Raw genomic sequence first — 15,206 nt, 5'->3', positions numbered from 1 at the left:
TTTACATCATACCATTGATTAAAATATAAAAGAGATGATAATACATACTTCGTCGCTTTATGTGGACACGCTATGCGTGGTAGTATTATGCAGATGATAATAATATGCGTTTGCGGCTGACCTGTTGCAGACACTCAGTCTGTTGAGGACTGCATTCTTGCAGTATAATGGAGTCATGATGCACCATAGGTGGACATCGAGAGGGGCTTAACCCACCTAGACATTTTTATAGCCCCCGCCCCCCCCCCAAAAAAAAAAAAAAAATACAACTACCTATTCGAAGCAAAAAATTGCATTATTATTATTGGATTATTCTAAACGTCCTACAAATTCAACCAAATGACCGCCTAATAGCTGCACTCGTGAGGGTCCGCAACCCACTAGGTACAATATTACACAATAGTATAATGATGAGTCTATTATATATTTAATATCTATATGTGGGCACATTGTGTAAAATGTTATGGTGTGTAAATGTTGATTATACATTCCAGTGAAAATGATTTGCATTTTGCATTCTTTTTGCCTCCATAACCACGATAATATCACGAACTCGTTGGCGCGCTACAGCAGCGTATACAATATATACATTCGCAACAAATATAGGAGGGAGGGGGCTAGGACTTTAAAGCGCCCACAAAATTTCAAACAGTTATCAGTATACATTTATGGATTACTTTACACTATTATGTAGGTATATAACGATACACAATATACATAGGAGTACATACAAATTCGATCTCGGTGAGTTATCTACAGTGTTGTAACAGTTTAAATCCGGGGTCTTCAACCCGCGGCCCGCATTGTCTTAATTTGAGGCCCGCCAACACATTTTTAATCATTTAATTCCTACTTGTTTTTATTACAAATGCGGTCCGCGAGTTAAAAAAAAAAAAATAATAGGTGGCTCGCTGCCTAAAAAGGTTGAATACCCAAAGAAGTTTAGATCGGCTCCAAATATCGAGTACTAGATACTGTAATAATTTGTATTATTATATTTTATTTACATTCTATACGCACCGTGAACGCTTAAGTCGTCTCGTGCCGAGGCTGTCGGTGTCTATAATAATATGTATATACAAAGCTGCAGCGTACATAGCTAAATATTTATTTTTTCTCGCGTTTTATAATATTATTATCAGTTAAGATTTCAACAGCTATGTGGTCATAATCTTACTTTTAGATTGGATACATTGGTTAAAAGTATATAAAAAAAAAAAAAAAAACATTATTTACGCAATTGCTTACTGTTTTTGACTTGCGGGGTATAATGATTCGGTAAGACTTAACAATAACAGTTTTTTCCCGCTTTAAATGAATTGTTAAATGAACCGCATCATTATACACATATATTATGTCAAATGATCGATTGACGGAGTCAATTAGGTACTCCCAACAGTGAACTGCGACGTGCAACCCGCTCTCTATCCTTTATAATATTATAGTCGTGTTGTATGATATTATTGCTTTTACTCATCCCCGTGTTTACACGATACTCGCCACGCCGTATACAATATAAAGTATTATAGTGTACATAATATACACTCTCGCGAACCAATAGTAGTCCGCTGTATAAAAATAATATTTATACACGACTGTTATTGCTATATATTATATACACATGCATTATTATATTTATATGAGTCCATGTCGAATCGACGCTCATAATATAGTGTTGTTCCGCGGCATATTTATTCGATAACAGGTACATGTATTGCATTATACACTATACCTGTCTACCTATGTATGTAATAATAAATAATATCGGATAGTGATCTTGGCCCGCGGCAGTGCCTTTGAAGTAGATATCTTTAATAATTATCCATTATTATTAATTAATATTTTCTCCGTATACCTGTAGCAATTAATTTTCGAATTCGTGATCGGTGAAAAATCCAAGATAGGTATTCGCCACTACGCGTCACTACCGCTCAGGCGCACAGCATTGCGACGAGTCGCGTTGTTCATCGGGTGGCCAAGCTTCCCACGATTTTGGTTCTTTTGAACAATAGAAACCCTCCCCCGCCCCCAATATTTTCAATGGATTTCTGTCCATGGAGTTGTTGTTTTATATTTCATAGGTACTAGCTAGGGGACACTAGGTATATACGTAATATTATGCTACCGTTTAGACAAATAGTTATGTTATGCAGTTTATGGAATACTCATATATTATTATGTACCAGTGAACCACCCCATATTTAAACCGTATCTATAAAACAAAAAATTTCACTGGACAAACGATTTTGGCTCCTTTAATAGAGCCTTCTATAAAATGCATGTTCTTTTATAGGTACCTATCTAATCAATTTCATATTTCGGAAATAATGTTTACCTGTTTTTTTTTTAGGCAAGGAGTGTCTGTTATCAGTTGTAGTTATTCGTAATAAATAATAATACACTGCATAATACGACATATTATATGTCTCACGTTTTATCACTTGACGCTCGATGTATACAAAAACTGTGTTTGTAACTATTAACTTTGGTCTCAATAATTCAATATGAAACCGTAAAAATATTGTCTTGTATTTTTCAGTTTAAACGTTTTTCTTTGATACACACTATATAATATTAACGAGATAGCGGAATTAAAACGGGACGTGTGGACCCTGCCCTGTATCTACAAAATATAAAATCCTAACCTAACCTACCTATGTTAATAAACACCGATGGCCTAATTTAGCTTATAAAATGTCATTCTGCACGCGTGCCTATGTAGAGAAAAAAACTATGTCTTGATGGCCCCGCCACATTAAATTACTAGTGAACACGACTAAATTAATCATAGTTTATAACTTATAGTTATAATATATCTGTGAAATTAATGGTTGAGATGGCGTTATACACGCGCATGCTACGCGCATTATACTTGTTAGTTGCTTCTAAATTAAAATATCAAAAAACCCTGTGTAGTATGAAATCGGGTAATATTCTTACTTTTAAAATTTGATTATAGGTCAATTCACTGAAGTTAATCACGAAAGGCCACGGTTATGCTCAACACAAATTTCAATGTTACAAGTGTGTCGGAAAACAAAATAAATAGTGCCCCTGCATCATATTAAAAATAAGTAATAACAGTGTAAAACATAATTTTTTGAACTTTAAATGTCCTTATTAGTTATTATTTTGTGCTTTAGTAAAACGGAGACAGCCCATCGTGTGTTTTAAATTAACTCAATGGCACCGATCACTTATAATTTATCTATGACAGATGTTACTGTAGACTTTTTAGATGGGGGGCCCTTATCGTTGTAAAATCTGAAATCAATACATTCATCGATCCCTTTTAGAATTATAAATGTATTTAAATATTTGTTCAACTAAAACCATAAAAATAGATGATTAAACATTGCATTATGTGGGCGCTTTGATTCGCATCCAATTGTTAAATTGAAAAAAGGGAAGGATGGTGAGGGCCCCTTGATGTGCGATGTTGTAATATATTTTAAACACTGCGCCACTGAATTAACCTTTTCACATATTTATTCAATTTTATTCTATAGAAAAATATAATATATTATATGTATGTCCGTAGCAACATACTAATATTACTATTGCAACTCCATAATTTTGAATTATTTAATTATATTTTGACTCGAGTTGAGGGTGATGTCTTATTTTTCTAATATATTTCGATTAAAATTTAAAATAAAACAGTATTGTAATATTACGTAGGTACATATATATATATATAAATGTATTATCATTATTATCAATTTTCAATTATATCACCTAAATAAATAATTTTAAAATAGTGCGAAACCTACTCTTCGAACTATTACGCCTTTATTAACCGCGTACGAGATAGACTTCTATACATTATAATACGAGTCCCTTCGATTTTATTATAACATAAAGCCATTGCCCATTGTTGAACAGTATCGGATCGCGAGAGTAATCAGTAACCACCTATTATATAGTTACCGTGTTCCTGTTTTGAGTTATTAGTAAGATATTTTTAGATTCTGAGTGGAACGATGAATGTAATTGATTTTACAATGATGTGTGTTTTTATTTTTATTTTTTTTTGTGTCTGTCATCGCCTTTTAGGACAGTAAAACTGCTTCGATTTTCTTCAACAGCAACTTTTCTGATTGGAAAGTGAATTTAGTTGGTACTTTGGGGGGTCAAAAGTAAAAATTTCTCAGTAGTTTTCAAAAGCGACGTGAAAAACAAAAGAAAAATTAAGGAAAAACGGGAATTTTTAAGCAAAATCGATTTTGGTTTTTGGTGTAACTCTTAAGCAAATGGCCGTAGATATATGAAATTTTCACAGGTTGTTTATATTTGCATTTTCTATACACGGTAAAATTTTGAAAATAATTTGACTCTTTTTGAACTGTTTACTGACATTGTCAGTTTTCAATTTTTTCAATTTTTTTTTTCTATAAATATCAATAAAATTTTATTTGTTGGTTAAAAAAACTTGAAAATTTAATACAAGGCTCCTANATATGAAATTTTCACTGGTTGTTCATATTTGCATTTTCTATACACGGTAAAATTTTGAAAATAATTTGACTCTTTTTGAACTGTTTACGGACATTGTCAGTTTTCAATTTTTTTAATTTTTTTTTTCTATAAATATCAATAAAATTGTATTTGTTGGTTAAAAAAACTTGAAAATTTAATACAAGGCTCCTAGCATATTGTTTCAAAGGCAGATGTAAAAAATTAAAAATCCTTAGTCACAGTTTTTTTTTATAAGCATTTAAAGTTCAAATATTGACAAAATACTTAAAAACGACGAAAATTTGGAAATTATTTTAAGTTAGAAATTCATAAAAAATTTTTTTTTTAAATCTAAGATTTTAAAATTTAGTACAAGATTCCTCATAAGTTTTTCTACCTTTATCAAAAAAAAAATTTTTAGAAGAAAGTCAAATTGAATTTTTATGAGCGTTTGAAATTCATATTTTTACAACATTTGATATTCACTCGATTTCTCATTTAACGATTTTCTGTTTTTGTTGTAATTAAAAAACGAACGGCTGTAGATACTTGAAAATTTCACTGAATGTTGATATTAGCATTTTCTAAACATGATATAATTTTGAAAATAATTTGACTCTTTTTGAGATGTTTACGGGCATTGTCAATTTTCAATTTTCTTAGTTTTTTTTTCTATAAATACCAATACAATTTTATTTGTTTGGCGAAAAAGCTTGAAAATTTAATGCAAGGCTCCTGGTGTATTTTTACAATAGCAATTGTAAAATATTTAAAATACATAGGTACAATTTTTTTTTATAAGCATTTAAAATTCGAATTTTGACTCAGATATATTGGTATTAATATGTCTCAAACCAAGACTGACATACCGTCTCCACTCAGAATCGTTTTTCTTATACAATGATATTGTATCATTGAATTAAAATTTAATTCCATCCATTATACAGTGACCCACTTGTAACCTACTGTACAGCAGAGCGACATCCACTTACCAGCTTTTTTTTTATTCTTATTGCTCGATGCCCTGCCGGCCATCGATACGCATTATATTTTTCACGACTCTCCACCACCGGCGCATTTGTCCGCTACCGCCACGAGAATCGAACGCGTAGTGGCTCCGAAACGGAAATTCGTTATTGACGTATTAATTTATGCACATTGCTCGGGTGTACATATATATATATATAAGATGGGTAGAACCGTAGAGGTTTATTATATTATACAGCGGTAGGTATAGGTAATTGTAATCGTGACGATTGGTAGTCGTCGTGCGCCGGCTTTTGTGTTTCGCGCGTGTCGATGGTCCCATCATATGAGGAATGCATCGTAATTCATGTACAATAATGTAAGAATAGGTATGTGTACAATAATTATTAATAAGGCTCGTGTACGAAGTCGTACAGATAGGTGAAACCATCCGAATCATAAAAATAATATATACGGTATCAGCGTATACATTATACATTATATACAGTGTTGCAGTAAACGTACCCACCTAAAAAATATATAAAATATATACGGACGTGTCGAGTGTTTTTTTTTTTTTTTCACAGCGCACCCATACACGATATCGTTATATACGGCTGTCGAGGTATGTCAAATGTGCCCACCCAGTGACGAAACCGACCCGTGTACAACTTGTCATGAGCGAACCCGATATTTACCCGAACACGTAGATATATGTATGGTAAAGTGCGTATACCACCCGCGGTAAGCCATAGGTATGTGTACAAAACGAGTCGCGACAGCTTCTCGATTACCGCATTCGCACGTATCGCATGTATTGATGGTCATTGATACAAGCGATTCGTGGAGTACATAATACATATACAGCGTGATTCACTAAGCATATACTCCCCCCCCCCCATCCGGTATTTCATTATTGACGGTGAATTTAATCGAATCCCGATTTTCGGAATTTTTAAGTGGACATATCATGTACTCTGGACGAACTGTTTATCAGTCGTTTTCGATTAGGTATACTTGAATTTTATTTAGTAGATATCTATTTATGTCTAGCATTTAAAAGGAGTGTCCTGCGATGACATATTATGCCGTGACTTAATATATTTTTCAAATGGAAATCACCACTATTTCCGGTCGATCGTGAAGTAGATGATTTTTTTTTTGTTGAAAATGTCCAAATCGAAATCCCGACGCGAGTAGCTTTTGAAATAGTTCACTTTGCATACTATACTTCATGCTAAAGAATAAGAATCCACCGTCCACAGTGGTAGGTTTTGAAGATTTGAAGGCTATGGCCTGTGGTGATTCAAAAATTAGAGCTATTATTAACATCAATCGATCAACATTTTATTTATAGGTGCTTAATTATTATCCGGATGTGATAATAGTAAATGGATACTAAATTTAATATCGCTTCTATTTTGTAGTTTTGTCAGACCATTTTTAAGGACTATATTATCCTGGGTATGTATATTTTATTAACTCAAAAACTACTCGTTTGAATTTTGATTTAGATGAATATATTCGAAAAAGTAATTTTCCCTTAGGTACTATTGCAGTAAAAACTTCTTGTATTACTAATGAAATGGAGGGGGGGTGGTCATGCTTGTATTGAATCATCCTGTATATTGTGCACGACTACGGTAGTAAACTATGTTTGATTTAGTCACAAATTCCTTATTCGCGATAAATTAAAAATTCGAGGACGTCACTGCTGCTCCTGTATAATAATAATAATAATATATTGTACTCATCGGACTGTCGTACTATATGCATACACATATCTAATACCTTTACTGATACACGTAGCACGAGCACACAATATACACATACAAATCGCTGTTTATCGTACGGATGATTGTACCTAGGTATTCTAGCAGTTATTGTTCGGCGTGTTAAAAAATATTAACAATGACCAATTTGAATTACACATTCCAAAGCAGCGGACACTTGCAGTCGAAAAATCTAGCTCCTGAGCTTTTTTTATACACCTATATAAACTTTCAACACAAACTATTGACTTCGATTCAACTTTACACGCGCGCTCGTCGGAGTATTGAAAATAAAAACGTTGCTATGCAGATTGTGAAATAAAAAATACGAAATAAACTGTCATTGAAAAATTAGATATTTATTCGGATAAAGCACACAAATTGACAACGAACGCGTTCGCGCTGTCTGAATAATCACTCTGTATGTGATGCGCTAAACCATACAAAGGTAAGAACATACTATTAGTTATGTAAAGTATAATAAAATATTATGTTATAGTGATATTATAAGTATATAACAGCGTAAAATATATTGTAGCAGTCGAACCGTATGGATTACGTATATAGGTTTATACTTTATACATGGGTGTAATAAAATATATCTATATTATAATAACCATTTTTATTTATTATAGGAAATGGTTTCGCCCGGTTTAGTACATGATTAGGTGTGTCATATATTGTTATAATATATTATTTCAAATCTTTTTTGATGGATGTTATGTATTATCGAGAAATCGTGTTGGCATCAAAAAAAAACATATATTTTTATCATTTTGATAGCAATAGCGCATTTTTCGTATACTAATCAACTGCTGTTGACTTATCTGTGTCGTTTCGACTTTCACGTCGGTGGATTTTTTACGCACACACAGTAGTACCTGCAGGTAAAGTATGTATATATATGTCTATAGTGTATGTGCGCAGTTTGGATAAAAAGTTTCCAGGCAAAGTAAACGACGTTCAAAAAAAAAAAAAAAATAGGCGTAACATACGCACTGACCGCCACGTCGTCGCCTGTCTACTCGATGGGAAAAAAATCGAAAGAAAATTAAAAACATGTTAAAAAACAACACATAAACACATGCAGAGATATAGCGTGTCATATACAGTATGCACTATTCACACACACACACACACACACACACACACACACACACACACACACACACACACACACGGTGTACCTACAAAAGCCCTGAACGCTAAACCAATATTATAATGGTCGTGCAGAGGTATATATTGTGCGGTAAAGTAAATACCACTGTGTATAAATTATTTAGTGGGAGCATCAATATAATAATACATGTATATAGTATTAATCATATACATGTGTCAAAAACGAAATAACGACATTTCGGCTTTGGGTGTACAACATAATAATGATAATAATAATAATAATAATAATAATACATAATATTACAGGTATAGTGATTCCGTGTTTAGCCGCAGTATTCTGTTGTGGGTGATGGGGGGTCGTACGCCACCGGCTCAGCTGTGTATTAGCCGTGCTGACATATTATTTTGTTCATTTTTTTTTTTTTTTTTGTGTCACCTTTTCTTGAATATTGTTACGATAATATATGTAATATGTACTTATTATTATTTACTGCATTGGGTATGGGTAGGTACCTAACCCATACAAGGCGATCCGTCCAAGTGTCTATGTACGCTCATTATAATATTCCGAAACTTTTAAACATTCAAAAACATATTATTTTTACATAATTTCATGTTACAGATATTGTGTTGTATGTTATTGATATTATTCCATTAGACATTTTGAAAAAAACAATCATAATTTCACAATTTTTTATCTTTTTGTCGTGTTTAAACTGTAAAGCTTATAATTTTTTCGAATGACAACATAATATTTTAGAATAAGGGTGGAGCGATGAATGTATTGATTTTACAATGGTGCACCTATGTCTTTTTTGTGCATATGTAGGTCCACGACTTATAAAAGAAGAAAAGCTTTCGATATTCACGTTTGAGGGTGGTTTCTTGTAACAAATCAGATGTAGTTGGCACTTTTGGGAATAAAAAATAGAAAATTCCCAGTACATTTCAAAGTAATCAGGATAAACTAAAAACAAATAAAGGAAAATATACTTGAGTTTATACTTAATACACGTTTTCAATAAAATTTGAAATGATATAATTTTCAAAACATTTTGACATCATTTTTTAGTTTTTTCCTATAAATATTGAAAAAAAAATGTTCGATCTGTCAAAATCTTGAAAATTGAATGCAAAGTTGAAGGTCCCTTATTATAATGGCGTAGTACCCAGACATTTTCACAGGCAGTGCGCCTTTTATTCACCCACCACATAATACAATTAAGTTGTCTTTCATAATAATTATTATCACGAAGATAACATAATATTATTATAATGTAATCTATTTAACTTTATATTTTTTCAAACATTTTAACATTTTTGCAAAGTACCTACAGTTTATTCGGTATTTTCGTTATCTTATGTTCGCTAAAAAACGATGTGTTAGTTTGATAATTTTAAAGTCTTCGATTACATCATTGTAAACTGTAATTCACATTCATATGAAGTAGCTGTTCTATATAAATACAAATATAAGAGCATCCAGTTTTTTTTTTTTTTGACGCATTTAAGCAGTTCGTAGTTTTATTTTTACGATTTTTGGTTTGGAAAATAAATTCGGGTGCACAACATCGAGTTAGGTACCCTATGGTTCACGAGCACTACTTGTAACTACATATTATATGGTATAGTAGTATAATAATATGATACCTACAATTATACTACCTTTATTATCAGCTGTATCACCTAGTAACAACGATATCTAAATGGCAAACTAGCCACTAGGGTTTTAAAATTTCATGAAATTTATTTCCTGAAATGAAAAATAAAAAATAAAAATATTGATTGAAATAATTGAAAATAATGGGGTTTAGATTTTGATATTTATTTTTAGACCTACTTTTAAATACACCAGGAGAATGTGACAAAATAAAAAACAAGTAATAGCCCGTCCGTATAAGAAATTAATGTTGGGACATGAACGTCTATATTTATTTAATAATCATAATATATTCGTACATTATACCACGTAAACGCGATACTCTCCCCAGTCCATAACGACGTTTATATGATTATAATTTATAATATTATATAAACAAGGAATTTATAATATTTGGTATATTTACATTTTTTTCATAAAATATTGTCAGGGCTATTTTGCAGCACTATAAATAAAATATACAAGCATGAAATAATTAATAAACAATATTTATATTTATATTTTAAGTTTATTCTTTAACTCTTTTGAAAATGTAAACATTTACCTCTTAGATAAGAGAATTTCGGCCATTTTGTGGGCTTCAAAATCTTTTCCAAGTCGGCTATCTAGTATTTTTATATATCTGTGTAGTTCGCTTACCATGGTTGATATAAATTATAAGTGATAAGTTATTCATAATCAATATATTATTTTATTTATAATCATCTATAATCGAACGAATATTAAAGAAGAAAAAATATTTTTCAATATTTCAAATTCAGAACCCTAATAGCCACTGTGCTTAACCATACGCGAAAAGTGACGTCGGGTAAATAAATTAAATTATGCCCCCGACAATATATTATTGATATTATTATTTTACCACGGTGATTCGCATTCTATGGCAAATATAATATTATTAAAAAATAAATGTTTGTGACCTTTAGTAGGTGTATGTATATTATAATTCCGTTGTCTCTTCTCACAACCGCACTGTACATTTTTGTGATAATGGCATAATGCTGCTGAATCTAAGTTTAACTTTCGACAAAAATACACTATAATTAGTATAGAATTATTTACACAAAACCGACATAATTATAATATTATTATAGTAATGCTACGGCTACGTTGATCGTCCCGTAAATATTGCATAAACTCAAAAATATCTCGCGGGGCATGCAGAGGGCGAGGTGGTCCATACGAAAACAACTTGAACAAAATACAATCCCGGTACTATATTATCCCGATTACCTGCGATGTCTAAACGACTGAGTATAGCAAACCGTGTTATAAAGGCCATCATCTGCTGTATCGCATAGGTAGTACTTGACTATATTATATTTTAAATGCAAAAGGTGATGTTTTCGGGGTAGGCGAGATAAATTATACCGACGATGTGTATGACGAGTTATGACGAGTCGTATTCGATGACGAATATAATTTTATTATTTATAGAATAATAGAATAGAATCCGGGAAGCCTTATTGCAATCGTTACACAAGTTGCCCTTCGCATACGAACATGATCTTTACAACTGTAAACGAAATTCTGGTAACGCCGAGATATACCTAGGCATATACCTATGCAATATTAATGGAACATGTCAGTGTGTTTATTTGCAATTATTACTGCAGACTACTGTATAATAACAACGAGATTACCAGCTATACGTGGAAGTGTCATAATATATATTACCGATACGCCAATATTCTATGGTGATAACTGTACGGGAATATTCCTACTATAGGAAAATGCAACATAATAGCACTGTATAAAATAAATAAATACATACACGTTTACGTAATAACGCCTATATATTATTATATTGTAGGTGTACCGCCGTTCATTATAATTTATGTTTTCTACTTTAACGTAAAAACGACCAAAGTTGTAATGTTTTGTACGCAAAATAATAAATTACGATTCGAATTCACGTCGAAAAAACAAGGCCATTCATTGACCATTGGTCATTTGTGACACGCGTGTGGCGCGAGATTATTGTTATAACCGGACTATATTTTGTAACAGGTAATTACTAAATATATATGTGTATCATAATGTAAAATATGAAAATACGACAAATTATGTTTTCAGCGGAAATTTTGAATTCAAATTCAAATTATTGTCATTATTTATCGTATTATAGATAATATAGGTATACCTACTTATGCAGTTATGCGTGAACAGTATTTACAATATTATGCTACTGAATTATAGATGGTCAAATTGTAATTTGTAACAAAATATGGGGATGACACTTGTTTGATTTTTACAGATGATTCGCTGATTATACAATTCATAAACATTCAATATATGCACTGAAGAAAGAATTTAGTTTATTTATCTGACTATGTAGAGAATTATTATTAAATTTTTTTTTTTTAAACATTTTTTTGACCTTTAGTACGTATTTAATTATAATATTATATTTTGTTACCTCTTTTCGTGATCTTATTATACATTTTTTAAATAATGACGCTACAGGATTTAGATTTAACAACTGTTAAGATGAAATATTCATGTAATCAGTATAGGTATAGCGATGCTGTTCATCGATTCATAAATTGTTCTAATTTAAAAATATCCTGCCATTTGTGCTATTATATATTATATTTGTTTTATACGTATAGCTTTAAATCACTTTTTTTTCAATAAGAATGTTTAATAAGAGGTGCACAGGCCGAAAATGAGGTAAAAAGCCGTTACAACTTCAACAAAATAATATAATTATTAGAATTTGTTCGGACGAAAAAAATATAAAAGGGTGCATCGCGTAAAAAATATTATAAGGATTTTAATGTACTTTCAATGAGCAAAAAAAAATTAATTAAAATGTAGGCTTATACATAGGTACTTTCAAACATTTTTTATTTTATTTTATTTTTGTCAACGGGGATATAATCCTTCCTAACTTAGCGTTGTGTGATTTTCAGACACCGATGCACAAGTGCTCGACTCAAAAGTTGATCCGTTGTTTTTAATAATCGGTTTATGAGATAACTTTTTTAATTGATTCGGAAATGATAATAAAAAACTTTGAATATTCTATCTGTTGACACTAGCTGGTATATTATAATATAGGTTATTTAGGGTTATTCAAAATGATTCATCTGGTTTCAAATAGTTATATAATTCTACTTTAAGTTTTAATAGGTTTGTGTTAATGTTGATGTATCAATTATGATACATTAAATATAAGGTTATTTTTTTAAATTTAGTTTATGGTACTTATTAATAATTTATATCACTTGCCTTGGTTACACGAACAACATATTATAATCGATAATCACATTCCTGCCATTCTCAATTCAAAGTTACATATTCGTGTAGTGTGTACCTATATAATTAGTATTAATTAGTAAATAATTTGACCAAAAAGTAAAAATAATTTTTTTTTACAAAATCCTATAATTTTCTACTACATAATACCATACAACTTATTACATATTATATTATTTATATTGATACATTATATTGTTATGAAGTATCATTTATAATTTTTATTAAAAACATTACTTCAATAATTTTACAAACATTTATGCATCAAGATATCAATAGCAATAAAATACATCTCCTTTCAATTTTTATCTAAAATATACCTTTAAAAATGAATTTCCAGTTATATTATGACGTAGAGTACCTACGTTATATTGATTGGCCTTTTAGTTTTAAAAAATGAATCATTGTGTTCAATGTTCATAGTACCATATATTTAATCATTTGATGACTGCAGCATTTCAATTTCAGTATTTATAAGTATTATTAATAACACAAACACAATAAAAACGGTAGGTATATATAAAGCAGACATTTTTGATTGACTGACGAGTTATCATTATTAATATTTTTTATACTTCATAGTTCATACCGATATTATAATAAAATTATACCCATAAAAATGTAATATTTAATAATGTTTTATTGTATAATTATTTATAAATGATATCGATATGAGTTTATGACAATAAATTTTAACTACATTTTCTAAATCATGTTAACCATTAATTTATATGAATCAATATAAAATCTATTATTACAACAATAAGTGCAATTTATTATAAGAACCTTATTTGAATCGTCCGATGAGTCTGTTATGTATGACGTATGTTATATTAATAGAACTATATTATCTGTCTAACATAACATAATATAAATGCAATTATTTCTCCAAAATGTAGGTAACTTGAGTACAATTAAATCGAGTAAAAAAAAAACCCATCACGAGATCTACGATCTAGCGATTACGAGTTATATGTGTGGAGTAATACGAGCTAGTCAATCGTCGAGCCCGCGTACTATATAGGTGCGGTCGTCAAGAAGATAATATTATGACCGTTGCCATCATTTATTATAGTTACCAATAGTATTTTAATAATAAAAAAAAAAAAAATACGCATACAATAATTATTCGACGGGAGGATGATTGACAATATTTTTCAGCCAATATTAACTGCGGGCGTGCAGTGTAGGTTGTATGTATATGTTATATTAATATATATTATATGGTCGTTTACCTACGCATCTCCTGCGTATAAATTATGTCAAATTGTTCACAGTCAGTATTTATATATACTATGATATTATCAACCCCTTTCAAACAAGATACATTTTATTAACCTTACAAGCAGCTGATAATATGGCGAAAGCGATGTCTTGCCATTATGTAGGTATACCTATAAGTAAGCACACGTTTTCAGTAAATGTCAACGCACTCAACCTCATTTGGTTTTATAGTGCACAGCTATTATAATGTTATTATATCGAGTCGGTCGTTCCGTTAAAAAGAATAATAGTGGCATTTTGTTCGGAGTTGTAGTTTTTACTGCACATCATCCACTGCAGTGTTATACTTATCTTTAAAACCGCAGAATTCCCTAAACCTTAATTACATCGACTAAATAACACGTACTTAGTACCTACTTTTAATAAGGAACGGTCACGATGTAGGCTCTTGCTGCTGTACGCCTATCTATTTTGCTTGAAAATAAATCATATTACTTCTCTACGCCATGGGTGTACCAGCTGTCCGTAATCTTAATAGGTACTATTTCTATTTCAATATTATTATTGGCTCCGCAATGTGTTGTATCGTGCGCAGGGCTTGGGTAGACCGTACGAGACAAAATCGGTGCCGTTAGCACCCCCCGCAGACTCACTGACCCCTGAGCAATGATCCACTCATACTGATAATGTCGTATACACGCAATTCGAAAAAAAAAACGTTTCTGCAGTTATACGCCATAATACGT

Source organism: Myzus persicae, unplaced genomic scaffold (assembly GCF_001856785.1).
Source record: "Myzus persicae strain clone G006 unplaced genomic scaffold, MPER_G0061.0, whole genome shotgun sequence".
NCBI classification, from domain to species: domain Eukaryota; kingdom Metazoa; phylum Arthropoda; class Insecta; order Hemiptera; family Aphididae; genus Myzus; species Myzus persicae.
Note: the sequence above shows the minus strand (reverse complement) of the source record.